Source organism: Protopterus annectens, chromosome 3.part1 (assembly GCF_019279795.1).
Source record: "Protopterus annectens isolate FY-2018-M chromosome 3.part1, PAN1.0, whole genome shotgun sequence".
NCBI lineage: Eukaryota > Metazoa > Chordata > Ceratodontiformes > Protopteridae > Protopterus > Protopterus annectens.
Window position 1 is genome coordinate 1,324,864,144 of NC_056732.1, and position 20,215 is coordinate 1,324,884,358.

The following is a 20,215-nucleotide window of genomic DNA, read 5'->3' on the forward strand; positions in this document are numbered from 1 at the left end:
TATTAAACCAAAGCCATCTTCTTCTTTTAGGCCTAAAACTCGAGCCATGCCTTGGAAACTGACTCCCAGACCGCATGGTCAGGCCTCTATGCCTAAAAAACAAATGATAAGAATGGCTGAAGACCTTATTACTTTAAGCAGGGGAAACCAATAATTCCCTCTCTAAGAGACCTAGGACTGAATTTGCTTATGATACTTCTGACCAGGATTCTGAAATTTCTGTCTCCTCTGATGACCAGGATTTACACTTATCTACCTATGAGGATTCTGATGCAGAGGACTCTATTCCCTCTGCTTCACCCCCAGAGGATTTTTCTTTTGGTGAAACCTTGCATACTCTTAGGGAACATTTTTACTGGGAAAGCCAGGATTACTCTGATTCTAAAAAGAGGCTTAGATATTTCTTACTCCTGCCCCAACACAGGCCTTTAGCTATCCCTCCTGTGCTGGACATTGCTGACGATGGCCCCTTACTCTTTACCTCCTGCTCCCAGAAAACCTGATAGATATTGCAGGGTTCCTGATTCTCATAAGTTCTATTTTAAAAATCCTATTGCAGACCTTGAGACCATTTCACAGGGACCCAAGGTCATTAAGGCTACTACTGCCCAAAATCCTACCCCCTCTGATAGAGATTCCAGGGCCCTAGATAGATGGGGTAAGAAGGTATACACCTCTGCAACCTTGGCCATCAGGGCCTTAAATTGCCAGTTTCATATGTAAAGTATCCGCAGCATATTATTGGATTGCTTAAACAGAAAATTATGTTGATTCCTGATTGTGCTGAAAATAAGGATTTACAGGATTTAATGCATTCTGCTGAACAGGTTGGAAAACATACTTTGCAATGTGGTTTTGATTCACTAGAGGCATCTTGCAGGGCTGCTGTCACCGGGTCTGTACTTAGAAGGCATGCTTGGCTTATGGAGCAATCTTTGCCAGATCATGTTAAAACTAAATTGCTGGATGCTCCCTTAATCAGGACCGCCTGTTTGGCGACAAAGCAGAAGTTCTTAAAAAGATGGAGGGAAAAGCTAAATCTATGCAAACTGTTAAAGATTTCTTACAAGTGCAGCCTCCTAGATTTAGTAGGCATTGGCCCTCAAACAATTGGTCCTTTCCTGCCTCTTCCAGGCCTTCTCAGTTCAAACCCAGAACCAGCAGAACACCCAGGCTTCAGTCCCAGGGTATGCACAGCACTAAGCAGTGGGGGGCTCCCACTTCCAAATCAGGGAGTAATAAGACTCCCCCCTGTAGTAAGCTGTCTCAATGACTTAACTTTAAAACTTCCAAGCACTTCTCAACTGACTGCTCCTTTAGGGAGAAAGATTGCTCTGCAAGCAAAAAACTGGGAACTCAAGGACAAATGGGTTTTAAACATAGTTTCCCAAGGATACAGATTTCACTTCCACATGCTACCAACCCCAAACGATTGGCCAGATCTACCCCCAAATCAATGGACAGAGGCTCAAAAGCAAGTACTCTCTCTCTTAAGATTAAAGGCTATTCAGACTGTACCAGAAGAGGAAAAGGGACAAGGTTTCTACTCAAGACTTTTGCTGGTACCCAGAAAAGGCAACTCATGGCGTCCTATCCTGGACCTGTCTATCCTAAACACCTTTTTGGTGATTTCAAAATTCAAGATACTAACTCTTCGCCATTTGCTTCCCATGATAGGCAAAGATGTCTGGTTGGCAACACTGGATTTAAAGGAAGCCTACTTGCACATCCCTATCAGGGAATCTTGCAGAAAATACCAATGCTTCAAAGCAGGCTGTATGCACTATCAGTTCTCTGCACTGCCCTTTGGCTTATCTACTGTGCCCAGGGTATTCACAAAGTGCCTAGCTCCAGTCATTGCATTTTGCAGGCAAAGAAATATTCAAATATACCCATACTGGGACAATTATCTAATTCAGGCAGAAAGCCAGGACATACTTCTGAATCATCTGGCATTTGTACAAAAGGTATTAACTTGTCTGGGATACATCATAAACAAAAAGAAATCACATCTGGTACCCTGTCAACAAATTATATTCCTGGGAGCAAGCTTGAACACAACTTCCCAGATGGCTTTCCTCATGCCAGAGAAACAAATTCATTTGACAACTTACTTCAAACTAGTGGCCACAAAAACCCTGCTATCTGCAAGGCAAATACTGCAAGCCTTGGGGTTCATGTCCTTGTGCATTCTACTAATTCCATATGCAAGACTACATATGAGGAAACTACAATGGTATCTAAAAAGCCTATGGTGTCAACATTCTCCGGATCTAGAAGCAATGATTCCTATCATACCTTGCCTACGGTTAGAATTCCTTTGGTGGGCAGAGGCCTGCCACCAAAACAAGGGACTACCATTCACTCTACCCCCTGCCACCCAAACCCTAACAACAGACACATGGGGGTCCCACCTGGCAAGGAAGTGTATTCGGGGCAAATGGAACCCAAGTCAAATGCACCTGCATATCAATCAAAAAGAAATGTTAGCTGTACAGAATGCTCTGACAGCCTTCAAGGACCACATTCTTCCAGGACAATTAATGGTAAAGACGGACAACACCACTGTTATGTGGTACATAAATAAGAAGGGGGGTGCCCATTCTTACCCCCCCTGTAGACTAGCCATGGCTCTGTGGAACACAGCCTTGAGCTACCAAGTGCATCTACAGGCTCAATTCCTGCCAGGAAAACTAAATACACTGGCAGACGAACTAAGCAGAAATCTCATGGACCCACACGAGTGGAAACTGGAACCAAAGATTTTCAACATGTTGATCAACAAATGGGGGATCCCGGATATAGACCTGTTTGCCTCCCCCCAGAACTACCAATTGGACAAATTCTGCACAAGGACTCCCCACAAACAAGCTTGGAAAGTGGATGCTCTGTCCTTTAGCTGGAAAAATCTATCAGTTTATGCCTTTCCTCCTCTGCCTCTCCTCTCCAAAGTGCTACTAAAGATCAAACAGGACAAACAAAGGATGATACTGATTGCACCAGACTGGCCACGCCAACATTTGTACCCCCTCTTGCGCAGTGTGTCACAGCTGGCCCCATGGCACCTACCTCAGACCCCTACCCTGCTGTCTCAGCAAGAGAGTCAGATTCTGCACCTCCAGCTTCAATCCCTGAACCTGGCAGCCTGGCTAATTACCTAATCTCTCCATTACCATCCCTCAGTAAACAAGTGTTGGATGTCATTTTGGAGGCAAGGAGCCCTAGTACTAGAAAATCTTATGCTGAAAAATGGAAAAGATTCTGTGCCTGGAACCAAACTCAAGGGATGGCCACAACAGCGCCCAATTTACCTCAGATTCTTCAATACTTAACTGAAATGCTTCACATGGGCCTTTCCTTTTCCTCCTTCAAAATTCTAGCCTTAGCCATTTCAGCTCATTACAACACAGAACCACCCCTCTTTTCTCGCCCACTGCTCAAGCAGTTCCTCAGAAGGGCCAAAAACTTAAGACCACCCAGGAGATCCCCAACTCCAGCCTGGGACTTTAATTTTGTATTGGAAAAACTCACTCTTCCTCCTTTTGAGCCAGCTGCAACTGCAGAGTTAAAATTCCTTTCCTGGAGAACAGCATTCCTTTTAGCAATCACTTCAGCAAGAAGGGTATCTGAATTACAGGCCCTTATGGCAGTGGAGCCTTTCGTCATCTTTCATGCAGACAGGGTGTCCCTCAGGACCAATCCCTCTTTCATGCCCAAGGTGGTATCCAGTGTGGCTCTTAATCAGTCCAGCCATTTGCCAACCTTCTGTTATAATCCACAGAACAAAGGGGAACGGATACTGCACTCCTTAAATGTGCACAGACAACTTAGATATTACTTGGACAGGACTAAATCTCAAAGGAAATCTGAACAACTGTTGGTTGCATTTGCTGCAGGGGCAGAGGGGAAGACTATTTCAAAGCAAACCATTTCTAAATGGATAGGCCATTGCATTCATTTCTGCTATAAGCACCATGTAAAACCTGTCCCACAGGGGATTAGACCCTATTCAACCAGGGCTGCATCTACCTCTACAGCCTTTCTCAGAGGTGTCCCTACCAGAGACATCCTAGAAGCTCCTACCTGGAGTTCTGTACATACTTTCACCAAGCATTACCATTTGCCAATTTTCTCTAAATCCAGAGCTGGCTTTGCCACTGCAGTTTTGCAGGGCCTTATAGCTGGTCCTAATGCTATCTAAATTCCTCCTCCCATCCTTAGCTTTGGGAATCTACCCAAATGTGATGACTGCAACAGTGAAACATGAAGAACATAGTACAGTTATGTACACTTACCATAAGTGTAGATGCTCGAGTGTATTCACTGTTGCAGTCCTGGTTAACCTCCCTCCAGCCCCTTGACTTCCTTTGGCTATACCTCTATTCTCCTTTACTGTACTTAAAAGCTTTTTGTTGTATTTGCTTTTTTGTTGGAGGTATAACTTTGTGTGTATATATATATATATATATATATATATATATATATATATATATATATATATTTTATTGCTTCCCATTAAGGGGGGCACCTGACATCTGGGGCAAGAAAAACTGATGTAATGGCATCGGCTGCATGCTTTATACCCCTGACTACCTGACATCATGGAAGATGAGACAGTAACCGATGCAGGACCCAAGACTTGGATAATCAGGCCGACTGAGGGCTACTGCAAGCAGATAACCCAAATGTGATGACTACAACAGTGAATACACTCAAACATCTACATTTATGGTAAGTGTACACAACTGTACTATTTGTGATTTGCAGTTTAATAGCTAGGGTTTACTTTTTAAAAATCCTGAATAACAAGAATATGTATAGTAATGCTAATGGACGCCATTATTTTACATTTGCTAAGCAGTGCTTTTGTTGCTTAGTGAGTATAAAATTGAAAGAAACAAACAAAAAATAAATAAAAAATAGAAAAGTGTATATGTGTATTTGAGTGTATGCATACATGAAAGTGAGAGTGAGACTGAATGCGTTTTTCTGCTCGCTAAGCAGCGATTTTGCTGCTTAGCGAGTGTAAAGTTAAAACAAATGGGTAATAAAAAAATAGAGAAGTGTGTGTGTGTATATGATAGTATAAGTGTTTATGCTTCTGTCTTTATGTGAGAGTGTATGGGTATTTTCATGAATAAAAGCTGAAGTGTGTGAGTGTGTGTGTGAGACAGAGAGAGAGAGAACGAGATTGATCATGCAGTGGATGCCAGTTATTTAAAATTAAGAGGCATGCATACCTCTCAACCTGTTAGCTCAAGAAATCTGAGTAAAGCCTAAAATAATGTGGTGCAAAGGCTCAAAATTAGGGACATATTTTAAATATTGCTGTTGTACAATTTGAAAGTTGCTGTATTAACAAGATTTATGTTAACATGCAATTTCCAAAGGACATGAAAGTCTGAAACTCAAATATAATTAATTATTTATTGGCATCAACCCCCAGTGATTTGCCAGCAAACCACAGATTTTATGAGCAACAGACTGAAAAATGAGTCAGAAAAATCATGACATTCTGCAAAAATCTCCACAGTTGAGAAGTATGGAGGCATGGCTGGCATTAACTGAGTCTAATTTATTTATTTATTTTACATTTGTTTACTGGGATAGTCCGACTGGATACATGTCCATTTTCAGCGAAGGGCCGGGGAGAAAAGCTCCAAACAGACAAACTTACATAGATTACACAAGACATTGGATAACATTAGAAAATCTAAAACTAAGTGATTATGTACAATGGCTTAGTAGTGTTCCCTAGTAGGGACACACAGTTCTCATGGACAGACGCAACTAAAAGCAAGAGATGTCAGATTGGATATAGAGCTTTTGACATAGTTACATGTTATGATATTTACAGATTATGCTTTCAGTTTATAACTTAATCAGGGTTGGTTCTTGAGCAAAGCCAGTTCACTTTGAGATACTATTTGAGGTTTTTTTTGAAGAGACTTTTGGAGGATTGTAGGGTTATATAGTTTGGCAACGAATTCCAGGTTTTGCCAACAAAGTTGGCAAACAGGGATTCACCAGCAGAGTTATTAGCTTTGTGGGTTTGGACCAGTAGTTTGTTGGCTGACCGTAGGGATCTCAGGTTGCTATATGGCTTAGTAATATTTATAAGTGAGGTGGTATCCTCAGGGTGGTACAGAATTTTGTGCGCTATTAAGAGCTGATTGAATTGAATTAAGCTGGGCAGTTCTAGCCATTGTAGTTGTTTCAGGTTCTGGCAGTGGTGGGTTCTATAGGTGGAGCCAGTGGCGAATCTGGCAATATGGTTGTAGCTATGGGACAGCTTACATCTGAAACATCAGACTTCCACTCATTAAGATAGTCAACCTCTGGGTACAGGAGCTTGGCTTCCAACTGTAGTGCAGATGACCTTGACCTACGTTTGATTTACAGGTTGGTTTTCCTAGGTCTGGTCAGGAAGAGGAGGAAGAACAAGCAAGAAACTTAACCTGCTTACCTGTTCTTGCAGAGAGCGCTCTTTACAGGATACCTCCAGTGCTGAGATTGCAAATGGAGGCAAGAATGTTTCAGGAAGTGCAGAAAGACAATCTGAATTGATAAACCTTCAGACAATACACATTTATGTATAAGTGAGGAGTGCCCCCAACTTTGAGCTGCACTGCATACCCATTGTTTGGGTCTTCTTCACGGGGGGATAGTAATCATAAAAAACAAATAATCTGTATTTCCTGAGACATGATAGGAGTTGCATATCTTGTCCTTAACTCCTATCCTTATAAGGGTAATTGAGGGGAGTGTGATAAGTAACTCCTGGTGTACCTACAGATGTAGGAGGCAAACATAGCTAAAAAGAGATGGTGGTCTAAAAGTAGCAAGCCTTGTGTGACAAACTGAGGGAAAACTGGGAAGGTCCTTCAATCACCATTATACATGCTCCTTTGATGATATGAACAGAAATGAGTTGACTGATCATAAGCAATATTCATCCATCAGAGAAGACTGCTTGGTAACTAGTATAGTCCAGATACAGATTTTCTATATCCTGGACTGTTTGTAAGCTTCTGAGCGGTGTCAAAGTCTGCTCTTCAATTTTTCCCAGTGATCTACTAGTTCTCTCCTCTCCTGCACTTTTACTAGCTTATTAATCTAGCACTTTACCAGACTTCTTGTAGCAATTATTGTAGCACACAAAAGTGCTACCAGCACTAAACGTTCTACAAGGAAACAGCTCCAATACGTATTGTTAATGCCCACCCCTCCAGGCATGTCTAAAGGTCATTTCCCTGTGCTTTCTCCTATTAACCTGGTGAAATTGGGCATCCTGAGGCAATGTAACAACTGCATCAGGTACAACCCTCTCCTCTTACTGCCCAACACTCAGACTTGAGAGAGATGCATTTATATATCCAAACTGGAAGCCATGCACTCTCCAGCCAAGACTGGAATAGCTGGTCAGGAGGAGAAGGTCAGCACTTGCACCACAACACATGGAACACATAGCCCTGCAGAACACACACCAGCACTGTTTTTCATAAAAACACAAACCGCACAACCATCTTTGCGGAGGCTTTCAATAAAAATCTACCCAAACAGCAGAGACCTCCAAGGTAGAAATGCACTCGACAACCGCAACACTAATCATGAGACACATAACTCTCCTATACAGTTTGCCACTGAAGCAAAGCCCCTAAGGCGAAACAGCATGCCCAGCGCACTAGTCATAGGTGACCTGATAGTGAGGCACACTGATGTCCCACTCACTAGGTTGAATAAGGAGAAAGTAACAGTCAGTTGCCTGTCAGGCGCTAGGATCGGCCACATAACGCATGCGCTCAGGTCCCTCAACAACAGGTACAAATGTGACTCTGTCATTGTAATTGTGGGTGTAAATGACCTGCAATGTACCTCCCTGGACTACATGAAAAGAGCAATGGAGGAGCTCAAGGATTATGTAGCCCAGGTGGGTATGACCCCAGCTCTGAGCATAATTCTACCATCACCCAGAATGATACCACAGTACAAGCAGAAAATTATTGATTTCAACAATTGGCTAAGTTTCTGGTGTCATTCTAAGGGGGTCCAGTATCTGTCTGCCTGGGATGACATGATTGACAGACCTTGATGCTTTGCCAGAGATGGCCTGCATCTGTCACCCCTGGCCTTCTGGATCCTGGCCAAGGCTCTTGCCACCCCTGTAGTGCCTTTTTTAGGCAGTGTTCCAAAGACCAAATTACCATCGTAACAGCTACAAACAAATGCAATCTGAGGGTCATGCTGCTCAACTCTAGAAGTCTAAATCTCAAAATGCACTCACTCGAAGCACTCCTTAAAATGTAGAACATTGACATTTGTGCCGTAACAGAGACCTGGTTCAAGACAGCAGAAAGCACCCTTGCACTACCAGGCTGTAACTCATTTAACACCTTTCAGCCCCAGAACTTGAATTGAAGCTCCAAAGGCGGTGGTGTTTCCATATTCATAAAGGATGCGCACACCTCCAGACTGGTAGCCCAACATAATACATCTGAGATACGTCAGGTGCAGCTAACACTGGGTAAGACAGCAATTCAGGTCATAGCCTGCTATAGGTCCCCAACCATGTCCCAAGACTCACACTTCATGTTCTTAAGCACCCTGGTGAATATTATGGTCCAGCCTAACACTCTCATACTGGGCGACTTCAACTACCCCTCCACTAAATGGGAAAACTACTCATGTACCAAAACACTTGCCCAACGTTTCTTGGAATTCATTAATTCCAATGTCCTGTACTAGCTTGTTCTTACCCCCACTAGAGGTAGCATCATCCTTGACCTGGTCATTAATTACATGGGTGACCATTGCTCTACACCAATAGTCAACTCCTCCCTGGTTAGATCTGACCACAAACTAATCACCTTGGAAATCCACATCCCCCCCACCCCCCGCAAAGGTAACCACCATGAAAAACTTCTCCAAAGCTAACTTTGGGCTCCTAAAAACAGAGGCGGCTAACTTCACTGCACCCATGTGAATGGAGATCAGTTGCATGGCCACCGAATCATAAACCAATGCACTGTACGAACACGTACACAAATGCATGGATCTCGCCATACCCATTAGAACCAAGACGCTCTCCTCCAAAAAAAGGAAGCCAGTCTGGTGGTCCCCTGCCAGAAACAAACTCTACAACAGAAGGAGGAAACTGATGTGGAATAAGGTGAAGTCCCAAGACTGGAAAAACTCACTTATCAGCCTCAACAAAAAGTTGAGATCCCTTATCAAATCCTCTAAAGCTAGCTATGAAAACAGAATTGCAGCAGATAGTAAAGACAACCACAAGGCCTTTTATAGTTATGTAAAGAATCTCCATGGCAATACCCAGATTTGCTCTGAGATACTGCACAATGGTACCTCCTATACCAAGCCAACAGATATTGCCAATATACTGGCCGACAGATTCAGTGCCAACTTTACCCCCCCTCCAAGGGACCAGTCACAATACCAGTAGATTGCCAGCTACTCAGTATTACTGCTGCACAGGTTAAGACAGCACTTGTCCAAGGCCATGAGTACAGCTTCTATGGGACATGACAATATCCTTGGCTGTGTTCTACATGAACTACAGAGTGAACTGGCATCTCACCTGTGTGCCCTGTTCAAACACAGCCTCACCTCAGGCTTTGTCCCTACTGAATGGAGCACTGCTACAGTCATCCCTCTCCACAAAGGAGGAGAGACTACAGACCCTGGGTGCTATCACCCCATTAGACTGACAAGTTTGATATGCAAAGCTATGGAACGCATCATCATGGACCTAATAAACAAGGATATAGGGAACCTCCAAACTCTGGATCCCACACAGTTTAATTTTGTGAAGGGTAGATCATGCCTGCTCAACTTGGTCAACTTCTTTGAGTCAGTCACCAGAGCTGTGGATGAAGGCAAGGTGGTTCATACAGCCTACCTTGATCTGGCCAACGCCATTAATACCATTCCCCACTCAGGAATCATAGAAAAACTCACTAAGCTAGGCATCAACCCCTATATTGCTAGGTGGCTTGCTTATTATCACTAACAATAGCCTTTCTGAGCCTACCCTTAATCTTGTTAATCTCAGCCTCTCCATATGTTACATGTCTTATATTTGGAGAACTGCCACTGTGGTTCCAGTACACAAGGGATGTCTTACCTCTGATCCAAGCAGTTGTAAACCAGTTAGTCTCACCATCATATGTGTAAGGCTGATCTATATCACATTGTCAAATGCTCTAAAAGTTGAACACCCCTTTGTCGAACCCTATTTGTCAAAACGTCATCCATCAAACACTCGTTTCAGGAAAACTGCTTCCCATGGAAAGTAAAAAGTTAACCACCCTATCAACCACAACAAAAACAGCATTTTTAAAACCCTCCCTGGTGGGGGCTGCACCTCCCACACACCCCTAAAGAAATATACCAACTCCAAGATCGCACTACAGTGGGGAAAAGGGCAAACACCTGATAATGGCCCACTGGTTACTTACCATGGGATAAAGTTCATAGAAACGATCGTTCGTCAGATGAAGACTTTGACAAATAGGGTTTGACAAAGAGGCGTTCGACGATTACTGAGTTTGACTAACTGAAGCAGACCTGTGTAAGGCTGTTTAGTCCATCATATCCAAGTTCATTAATGCATACATAGGTAACTTCCTGGCTCTTGGTCTAAACCAATTTAGCATTTTTGAGGGCACATGTTTTTAACTATTTCAGAAAGGTCACAGAAGACACAGACAATGATTAGTTTGTTCAAACTACCTATCTTGACCTTGTCAAAGCCTTCTTCTATATAATCCCACAAATGGGTGTTATTGATAAGCTTACTAAACTTAATGTAAATCACTATGTTGTCCATTGGACAGCTAATTAGTTGTCAAAACCCATGTAGTGAAAGTTGTAGGAGCTTCTTCTGAATTTAAAAATGTTATCAGAGGTGTCACTTAGGGCTTATTATTGAGACCCCTCCTTTTCAACACCTACTTCTCTGATGTCCATTTAATATTAAATTATTGTTGTCATCTAAGTTTTCAGTTGACCACAAATGGGTTCCTATTACGTTATCGAACTTCAACAAGTTCGAACCCTATATGGTCGAAACCATATAGTCGAACTTGCTGAAGTTCAAATACTTAAAAAAATAAAATAAAAGATGCAACAGTAAACTAGATCAAAAAACTGCTCAAGGCTTGGAAAATACGAAACCACGGACTAGCGTAACTTCCACTTTATTCAACGCTTTCGTAAAAAACTTCTTCAGAACCAAAAGGAATGTTACCAAGCTTTCATTTAAATACTGCACACAATTAAAATCAATTAATCAATTACATAGTGTAAAAACATAATTAAAGAGCCCTTTACAAAAAGCAAACTCTTCATTCATCATTATGCACTATAGAATAGGCATAATTGAGTACTTACAATAACAAACATTATAAAAGATATGCTTCACGATCTTTTAAGAAACATTTAATATTGGTGGCTTCATTTAACCCAGAAAAATGATCTGCCTGTAGTTTAATTTGCCATCTAGCCTCTCTTTGAGCCAAAAAATTCCTGTAATCACCCCTCCTGATGTCAGGTTCACAGTGTTCCGGGACAGAAAACAAAAATTTTTCAAATCCAATACATTCAACACTATGTTTATAAAATATTTGTTTTTTGCCCTTTTTTCTAATATTATACATATGCTCCTTCATTCTAACATTTAATTTTCTAGTAGTCATACCAATATAAAATGATGAGCATTTGTCACACACTGCAATATAACAAGCCCCCCCTGCACCCCCCACACCCCCATTCTTTAAATATACCAACTCCGAGACCGCACTATAGAGTGGGAAGTGCAGGGGAGCTTGCCCCCCTGATTGCACCAGTTAGTTTACTGTTGCATCTTTTATTTATTTTTTTTTACTGTGTTCGAAGTTTTGAAACTTTGAACAGACAAGTTCGATACTGTCATGTTCGAAGTTTCAGAACTTTGATCACGTAATAGGAACCCGACTACAAACTAGGTATAATTGTTAACTCACCTTACAACACACAGTTACATCAGCAAGGTTTTGACAATTCCAATGAGTGGTGAGCCAACAGTGGTCCCAAGTTAAATGCTAACAATTGTAGAGTGATTCTGTTTGGTAAATAAAATGTTTCCACCACCTGTCATATAAATGTCACACACCCTTCCACACAGATGCTGTCATTGGGGACTTGGACTGCTATTCTGACAACTCACTATCATTTCACCATAATATCTCTACAATAGTTGAGAACGTCTTCTGTCTGACCCAACTAATTTCCAAAAGCATTACCTCTAGAGCTAAAAATGTATTTTTTCCCTGTATTCATTACCTCATAAGGCCGATCATTGACTATAATGCTCCTTTTGGCATATACCTTTCCAAACATATTGCTCAATTTGAAAGGATTCAAACATTCATAACTGAAAAGATTACTGGTGTCAAGTCCTTAGTTATCAAAATAGACTGTCTGTCCTCTTCTTTTATCTCCTTCGCAGTGACTTTTGCCTTCTATTTTTGAGACATAAAAGAGCCTGTCCTATTCAACCTCCTACACTTCCAGAGAGCCAATGACTCCTAAAACACACAAACCAAGAATATCAGCCTATAACAAATAAATAAGACATTGGTTGGCTAAGTGCCTAAATTAAGGCATCCCATGACTGTGGAACAAGCTCATCCTATATGTCAAATAAAGCAGCATTCTGGCCACTTCCAAAATTAATCTCTATAACTGGCTGACCATACTTCTCGACTGTCCAGAATTTTGCAGAATGTCCAGATTTCTGCCTCTTATTTTTGGTCTGTTCCTCACAAAATTTGTATTATTTTGGTAAGTCAGTGAAAAATGACGTCGCTAAATAATTACATACATTTGAGTTTTAGACCTCACATCTTTCAGAAAAATGCATGCTAATGCAAAATATGTTATTCTAGAAACTTTCTAAGTTTATAAGAGCAATTTTTAAAATCTGTCCCTGTTTTTGAGCCCTTTTCCTGCATTACTTTTGGCTCTGTCCCTGATTTTTCCATTAAGAGGTTGAGAGGCATGTTGGATAGAAAGTAATAAATTCTCCTTGAATTATCCTGTGTAGCCCTTCTAGACAAAGGGGTGGACACTAACTAAATTACATAGGATTTGAAGGGGCTATTTGGCTAAGGTCTTAATAGTACTATTGTATGCTGTTGATGATAACAGTATACTGTGCACTGCATGCATATCCTGTTACTCCAAATGTGTGTACACACACACACACACACACACACACACACACACACATATATATATATATATATATATATATATATATATATGTGTGTGTGTGTGTGTGTGTATACTTTTAAACACCAAAATTCCAAAATACCGAAGGCCACAATGCCGAAACGAAAGTGCCAAAACTGCAATATCTGGAAATTTCACAACATTGACACCCAAAACATTGAAAAACAAGTAAAGCAAAATATGCCACCTTCCACCATAAGAAACTACAACAACAAATAAAACTAAATGTCAGTCTACTACTCTATGTTATATCAACTCAGAGATCACACTACACCAAAGGAAATGGTAAATATGCTTTAATGTGCTGTATGGCTGCATGTTTAAAGTGCAGCAGAATCTCCGTAAACAATTTTAAGCAAGACTTGCTTACTTTTCCCATACTTTACAGTAAAATACATCTCTCCAACACTTACCGGAGCTTGCAACGTAACACCAGCCATTTTCTTTGTTTCATTACAATGTACAGTGTCTTAAAGATATTAACACCTCTAAAAACTTTTACAGCACTTTTTTAATAGCCAATTCATTATTTCAACATTTGGGATTGTAAACATTCAGCTTAATGCGATTTTGGCATTGTCATCTCCGTATTGTGGTCTTCAATATTTTGGAATTTCCGTGTTCATAAAGTAGATCTATATGTATGCATGTCTATGTCAATGTTGACATATTTTCAGTTGCTAATTACTTGTCTTTGTATGCTTAGTACTCCACGTTGAGACTAACAATAGTCATTTATGGCATGACAAGTAAATTTGACCATACAACAAAAAAGAGAGAAAGATAAAATGAATAAATAAATTAACGTAAAGTTAATTTACAAGTATATTTGGGTGAGTAGTAAAGAATACTTGGTCAGAACTTACTACATTTTGATTTTTTAGCTGAGGTTGTCTCCCTCCACATTTACCAATGATGTTTAACAGGGTAAGTGCTGATGTAGTACATACAAAACATTATAATATGAGAAGAAGTCATGTAAACATGCTGACGACCTAGTAATACTTCCATTAGAAATGCATAGTGCATGCTGTAGCTGCAAGTGTCCCATGCTCTCTGTAATTCTGCACCACCTCATTGCTTTTGCATTGTATGGCATATGTTACTTTGTCTGTAATTTCTGTATATTTTATGTTCCATCTAGTGAAGTATGTTTATGTGATAGCATCATTAGGTCATGGCTGAACAGGGTCCAGTAGATCTATGTGCTCAACACGTTAACAAATAAATAAACAAGTGGGGTAAAAAATGTGATAGTGGAACTGGTAATGTTGAAGATATGGTCAGAAGCAGTGTCACCTGGGCATGTTGCAAGCAAGTGCAAAGAAATGCACCTGGGAAACTAAGTCTGAGGAAACAAATACAGTGTTGGTAAGGAAACAGCAATAACATCTGAACTGGAGAGGGACTTGTGGTGGTTTCATCAGATGCCCTAAAAATAAGCATGCAATGTAAGGAAGCATTAATGAGGAGTAGAGGATGGCGGGGTGCTGAGAAGGAGACATTGTCATAAAAATAAGTCACCGGTTTTCCATCTGTAGAGAAAACTGGTGAAAATCCATGTGTATATGGTACTAGAGACCACATCTCTAAAAAGACAGCAAATAGATGGAGAAAGTAAATGGGGATTTAAAAATATTAAAAAATACAGTTTCTTCATTGTAACCAATAAGGAAAGGAGTTGTACACATACATTATCTTTGAAAGGAGTTTCGGGTGGGATAGAATATAAAATTTTAAACACCTCAAGGGAGTTGATAAATCCAACAAGGTAGTGTCTTGTGGAAGAGACATGCAAGGTAATTAAAAACATTCCAAAAACTCAGTCACCATGTAAAGAAACATTTCTTTCCCAGTACTATTGTATTAATAGGGCCACCTTCCAGAGTAGTTCTGAGGTCAGAGAGCAAGAATACATTTAGGAATGCATGCCACAGACAGCAGTTATTTTAAAGGTGGGAAGAGTGTGACATTAATTTAACTATAATTTATAATATATATATTTTTTTTATTCCTTGCTTCCTTCCATAATATCTGAATACTTGGTAAGGTGCCCAGACCTGGTCTCTTTCTTCTCTTTTTTAAAACCCATTTGGGGTAATGACAGCTGGGTAGTGTGTTACCAGGGAGCTTTTTCTTGATTCCCTTTGCATCCCTGAATTTTGAGCAGATCATAGACGGATTTTGACTTAAGTCCGTTTTGTTAAATAGACAAAAATAGTCAAGAATGCCATTACCTGTGTAGTGTTTCTGGATGCCCAAAGATAGCCCAAAGGGGATGACCAGCTAAAAGACTTTTTTCCATTTTTTCATAAAATCTTGGCCCAAAAGCTTGCTATAATGAGTGCCTATCAGTACTCCAAAGACGATAACTGCAAGCCTCAGAATACTAGAAATGAAGGTGCAAATGGAGGGAGAATATATACAAAGTCTGAGGTTGTCCTATTTCAGAGTATTCACCTTCTCTGAGGAGTATCAGTCCCAGAGTTAGCATGTGAAAAAGAGGGCTGTGGGACTATAAACACTCATATCCATAGGTGCAGATGGGTGAAAGATGTAGAAACATTTTAGTTTGATTGACAGTTTATCTGTTAATCTATCAAGACTGGTAGGATTAGGTCTCACCCTTCCAGTTTAGGGAAACCACTAGATCAACTACATCTTAAAAACTGATTGTGTTGGTCTTCACAGAGGAGGCCAAATTATTGTGTGGTTCACTTTCTGCTGTTAGCTGGTAATGCAGAAATGAGTGGTGCTTACTCTCTTATGGACTACCTGAATGAGATGACTCTTAAATAGTACAATACTTTTTCAGGTGGTTTTCAAAAAGGCAAACAATCATACTGTGGCAGATGGCCAGACAACGTATAACTATTTTCATTTTGGTAAAACCTCTTCAGATTATATCACAGTAAAACATTTTCTAATTTGTCAGTATGTCTTTTTTGGCATGGCTATGTCTCTTTTTTTTTTTTTGCATGCCTTTTTTATCTATAACTTAGAATCTGTTTGCTTGTTCAATACATGATCCTTTGTGTTCTCATAGATGATGACTGCATAGCCACACACACACACACACACACACACACACACACACACACACACACACACACACACACACACACACACAGGAGCGGCCTTAGGTCAACTGGTGCCCTAGGCAAAACAGCTCCACAGTGCCCCCCACCACACTACCCGGTGCCCCCATCCTGGTCTACCTACATCAAATAAATACTGGAAAAGCGCCCCTGCTAGAGTGGTGCCCTAGGCGGCCGCCTAGTTGGCCTGTGCCTAAGGCAGGCTATGCACACACACACACACACACACACACACACACACACACACACACACACACACACACACACACACCCTCACTCACTCCATTTTTTGTGGCAGACAGACTCAAGTGTACTTCTCAGCCTTAACTTAGAACTGTGTCTCGTGCCCTAAAGTGCTTTATCACACATTAGCAGTAAAAGTAGTTTCTTTCATTACTTGCATTTATTCCATTCTCTTTTTGCAGTGTTTTGTATCTGTGCAATCTGCTGTATGCCTCTGTGAAAGTGACATTTCCAAGGTACCATGAGAAGCCACACAGTGAACAGACTGAAACAGCAGCACTGCACTAACATAGTATAACCTGAGCACAGTGTCCGCTACATGGCTGTTGCTTACTGAAAAACTGTAAAACTGCAATGGCTGTGAATTATATCACTGCAGGAGTAATTTTCAATTTTCCCCAGGGGAAGTGCACTCAAGAGTCAGTTACATTAAGGAAAGAGGTACATGGAACAAAGCTCCCATGTATGAGTGTGTGACCTCTGGGTGTCTGCCTCCAAGTCAGTTCAGAATTCAAATTCTATTTCAGATTTTTTTTTTTCAAATTGAAGAGGAATTCAAATTCAGGATTGTGTTTGTGATGTGGAACTGCATACTTATCTGTTTGTAAATTTGTTGCTGTTGAATTTGGCACAATCTGAGGTTGATTTGCTTGTAGTTAACCCAACCAACTTTAGAAAAATAATGTCGTAGGCTCTAAACTACCTCTTTTGCAAAGTATGCCATCTCCTCTTTTAGCTGTCTGTTTTTTCCATATGAGATGGCTCTGCCACACACTCATATTGGTAAGATACCAGCCCTTTAATTATATGTGTAGTAAGGCATCCTAATAGCATTCCATATGGTACGCAATTTCCTGGGAACTGTGTGGAAAGGTGGGAAATGGTGATGTCAGTCCAAATTTACAGGAGGCAAGCTAACAGAGGAATATTTCCTAGCTTTTACTCAGCACCGGCCTCTAGTGTAGGGTGGATGTGGAGCTCTTGTGCCCCCCCCCCCAAGAATATATTCACAAGAAATATATTAAAGCAGTAAATCTTAAGAGGGTAGATGTTATAAAAGTTTAAAGACCTTTTTATGAGCAGAAGGGTGAAGTGTAGCCAGATATATTTATCAGTTGAAACAGTGTTAAATCCCCATGTGGCCGCCATGTAAAAGACAATTTAATGGGTTGCACTGGTCAAATTTAGGTTGGTTTTAAATATAATACTTTTAACTGGACCATTATGCTGAAGTACAAGTCTATCTGAAAGCTGATTCTGGCCATTTAGTTTATTTATTTATTTTTATTTATTTTACATTTGTTAACCGGGAAAATCCAGCTGGACCAGGTCCATTTTCAGTGGATGCCTGGGGAGAAAAGCTCCACAATTAACATGTAGTAAAGTAGTTATGACACAGGTAATACAGACATGAAAAACAGGTTTATAATTAATTTTAAATACACATACAAATGTTCACAATAGTTCAGCTGTCATTGGTAAAGGACAAAGGCTTTTGATAAAGAGTTATATATAAAGTACGTGACCTGACAGAGATAATGCTAGTCTTTGAATAACAGTTACATACAATTTGCATTTTACATTTTGCTTCTATTAAGGAACAGTAATGGAAAATAATATAACCTTAGCATCCAGATTATAAGGAGAAAAGTTAGATCTATGAGAAAGTAAGAGCCTATAGCTTGAGTAGTAAAGAGAAAGGAGAAGGAAAGTCAGAGGAGACAGTCATGTAATACATGGGCAGATCCAGGTTTTCCTGAGATGTGCTTGAGTATTTTTTTTAATTGTGTGTTTGTTGCAGTAGAGGTTATATTAGTGGGGAGGTTATTCCATTTTTTGGCTATGGTATGGGAGTATAGAGCTTTGCCAGCAGTATTGTTGGCAGTTATAATACTGAGGAGAGGTTTATACAAAGAGTGAAGAGGGCGACTGGTAGAATAATGTGTTAACAGCTGTTTTAGTGCTGGAGTTTTCTCTGGGTAGTTTATGATGTTAAAGGCACAGGTGTGTTGTTGGTGGGCAAGTAAGTGAGGAAATTCTAACCATTTAGTTTCTTTTAGTGCCTGGCAGTGGTGGATTATAAAGGGAGTGTTGGTGGCGAATTTGGCAATTTTATTATAACATGATTCTAGCTTGTCTAGGTCTGTTTTTCTAATATGGGTTAGGATTGGTGCTGCATATGTAAGTGTTGATAAAAGGTGGGTCTGAGCTAGGGTGAGTCTTGCTTTATCTGTCAGAAAGTTTTTGTGTCTGTAGAGTATCCCCATTTTCTGTTTGTGATATATGAATATCAAAAGATAGGTTATTATCAATTTCCACCCCTAGCAGTTTAGTATGGGTTGATGGTGAAATGATAGTGACATTTCTGTATGTGATGGAGAAAGTTGAGTGAGTAGATTTTGTTTTATTAGGGGTGAACAGGAGTAATTTGGTTTTGTTAGGGTTGAGAATGAATTGGATGTCAGTAATCCAACTTTCAACAGCAGAGAATGATTCTTGGGTCAGTTTCTGTAGGGTGATAATAGATAGGGCTGTGCAAATGAGAGTAGAATCATCTGCATACTGAATTATTGTGGCATGTTTGGAGGAAGTATGTAGATTGTTTGTAAAAATAGAGAAAAGTAGTGGACCCAGTATAGAGCCTTGTGGTACCCCAATAGAGGTGGGGAGAGGAGGAGATAGTTCGTTTTGCCATTGGACATCTTGTTGTCTGCCAGATAAGTAACTTTTAAACCAGGATATAGTAGGGGGAGCGAAGGAGAGTGAGTCAAGAGTGTCTAGTAGTTTAGGATGTGAGACCATGTCAAAGGCTTTGGCGGGATCTAAAAAGATGGCAGATACATAGTTATTGTTATTTCTGTGATGATTTTCATGGTTGGTGAATGAGAGAAGAGCTGTGGTTATGCTGTGTTGGGGGCAGAAGCCATGTTGAGTGAAGGAGAGAAAATTGTGTGACCTCAAGAATTGCATAACTTTCAGGTGTATGCACTTCTCAAGAAGTTTGGACAGGGGAGAAAGTATAGCTATTGGCCGGTAGTTGGAGAAATCATAGGATTTTCTATCTTTGTGTAGAGGTATGATGTAGGCTATTTTTCATAGTTTTGGTACATAAGCTTCCTGAATGGACCTGTTTATTAGGATTGAGACAGGATATGATAGGGAGTCAGCTGCTGTTTTCAGAAAGTTAGCAGGTGTACTGTCTGCTGCAAGAGTGGTGGACTTTAGACTGAGGAGGAGTTTTTTTAATTTTAGATGTAGGGACAGGGGGGAGAGAGAGAAGGATGGTTTGTTATTTGGGTGTGTGGTAGGGTTGTTTCTAGAACTGTCTGAAGTTGTAGTGTTAGGACTATCAGTATTAGATATCTGGGTTGATAAGAGTTTGGATTGAATTAATAAAATGATAGTTAAGCTGGAAAGCTGTATCTTTGTTGTTGTTATTGGGGATGGAGGGGTTTGGAGGGGGCAGGAGTGGTAATTTTGCCAGGTTTTAGCAAGGTGTCAATGCTGTGACAGAATTTTTGGGGATCTTTTGAGTATTTGTTTTGGAGACCTAAACATTTATTTTGTTTATCTAGTTTGGTAAC

The 20,215-nt window shown here is 40.4% G+C and overlaps 1 protein-coding gene across 2 annotated transcripts in view; it reads left to right on the top strand.

The window, feature by feature from the left end:
- Window positions 1-20,215, top strand: part of GNAL (G protein subunit alpha L) — a 2,475,953-nt gene that overhangs the window by 1,680,608 nt on the left and 775,130 nt on the right. The window lies entirely within an intron of this gene.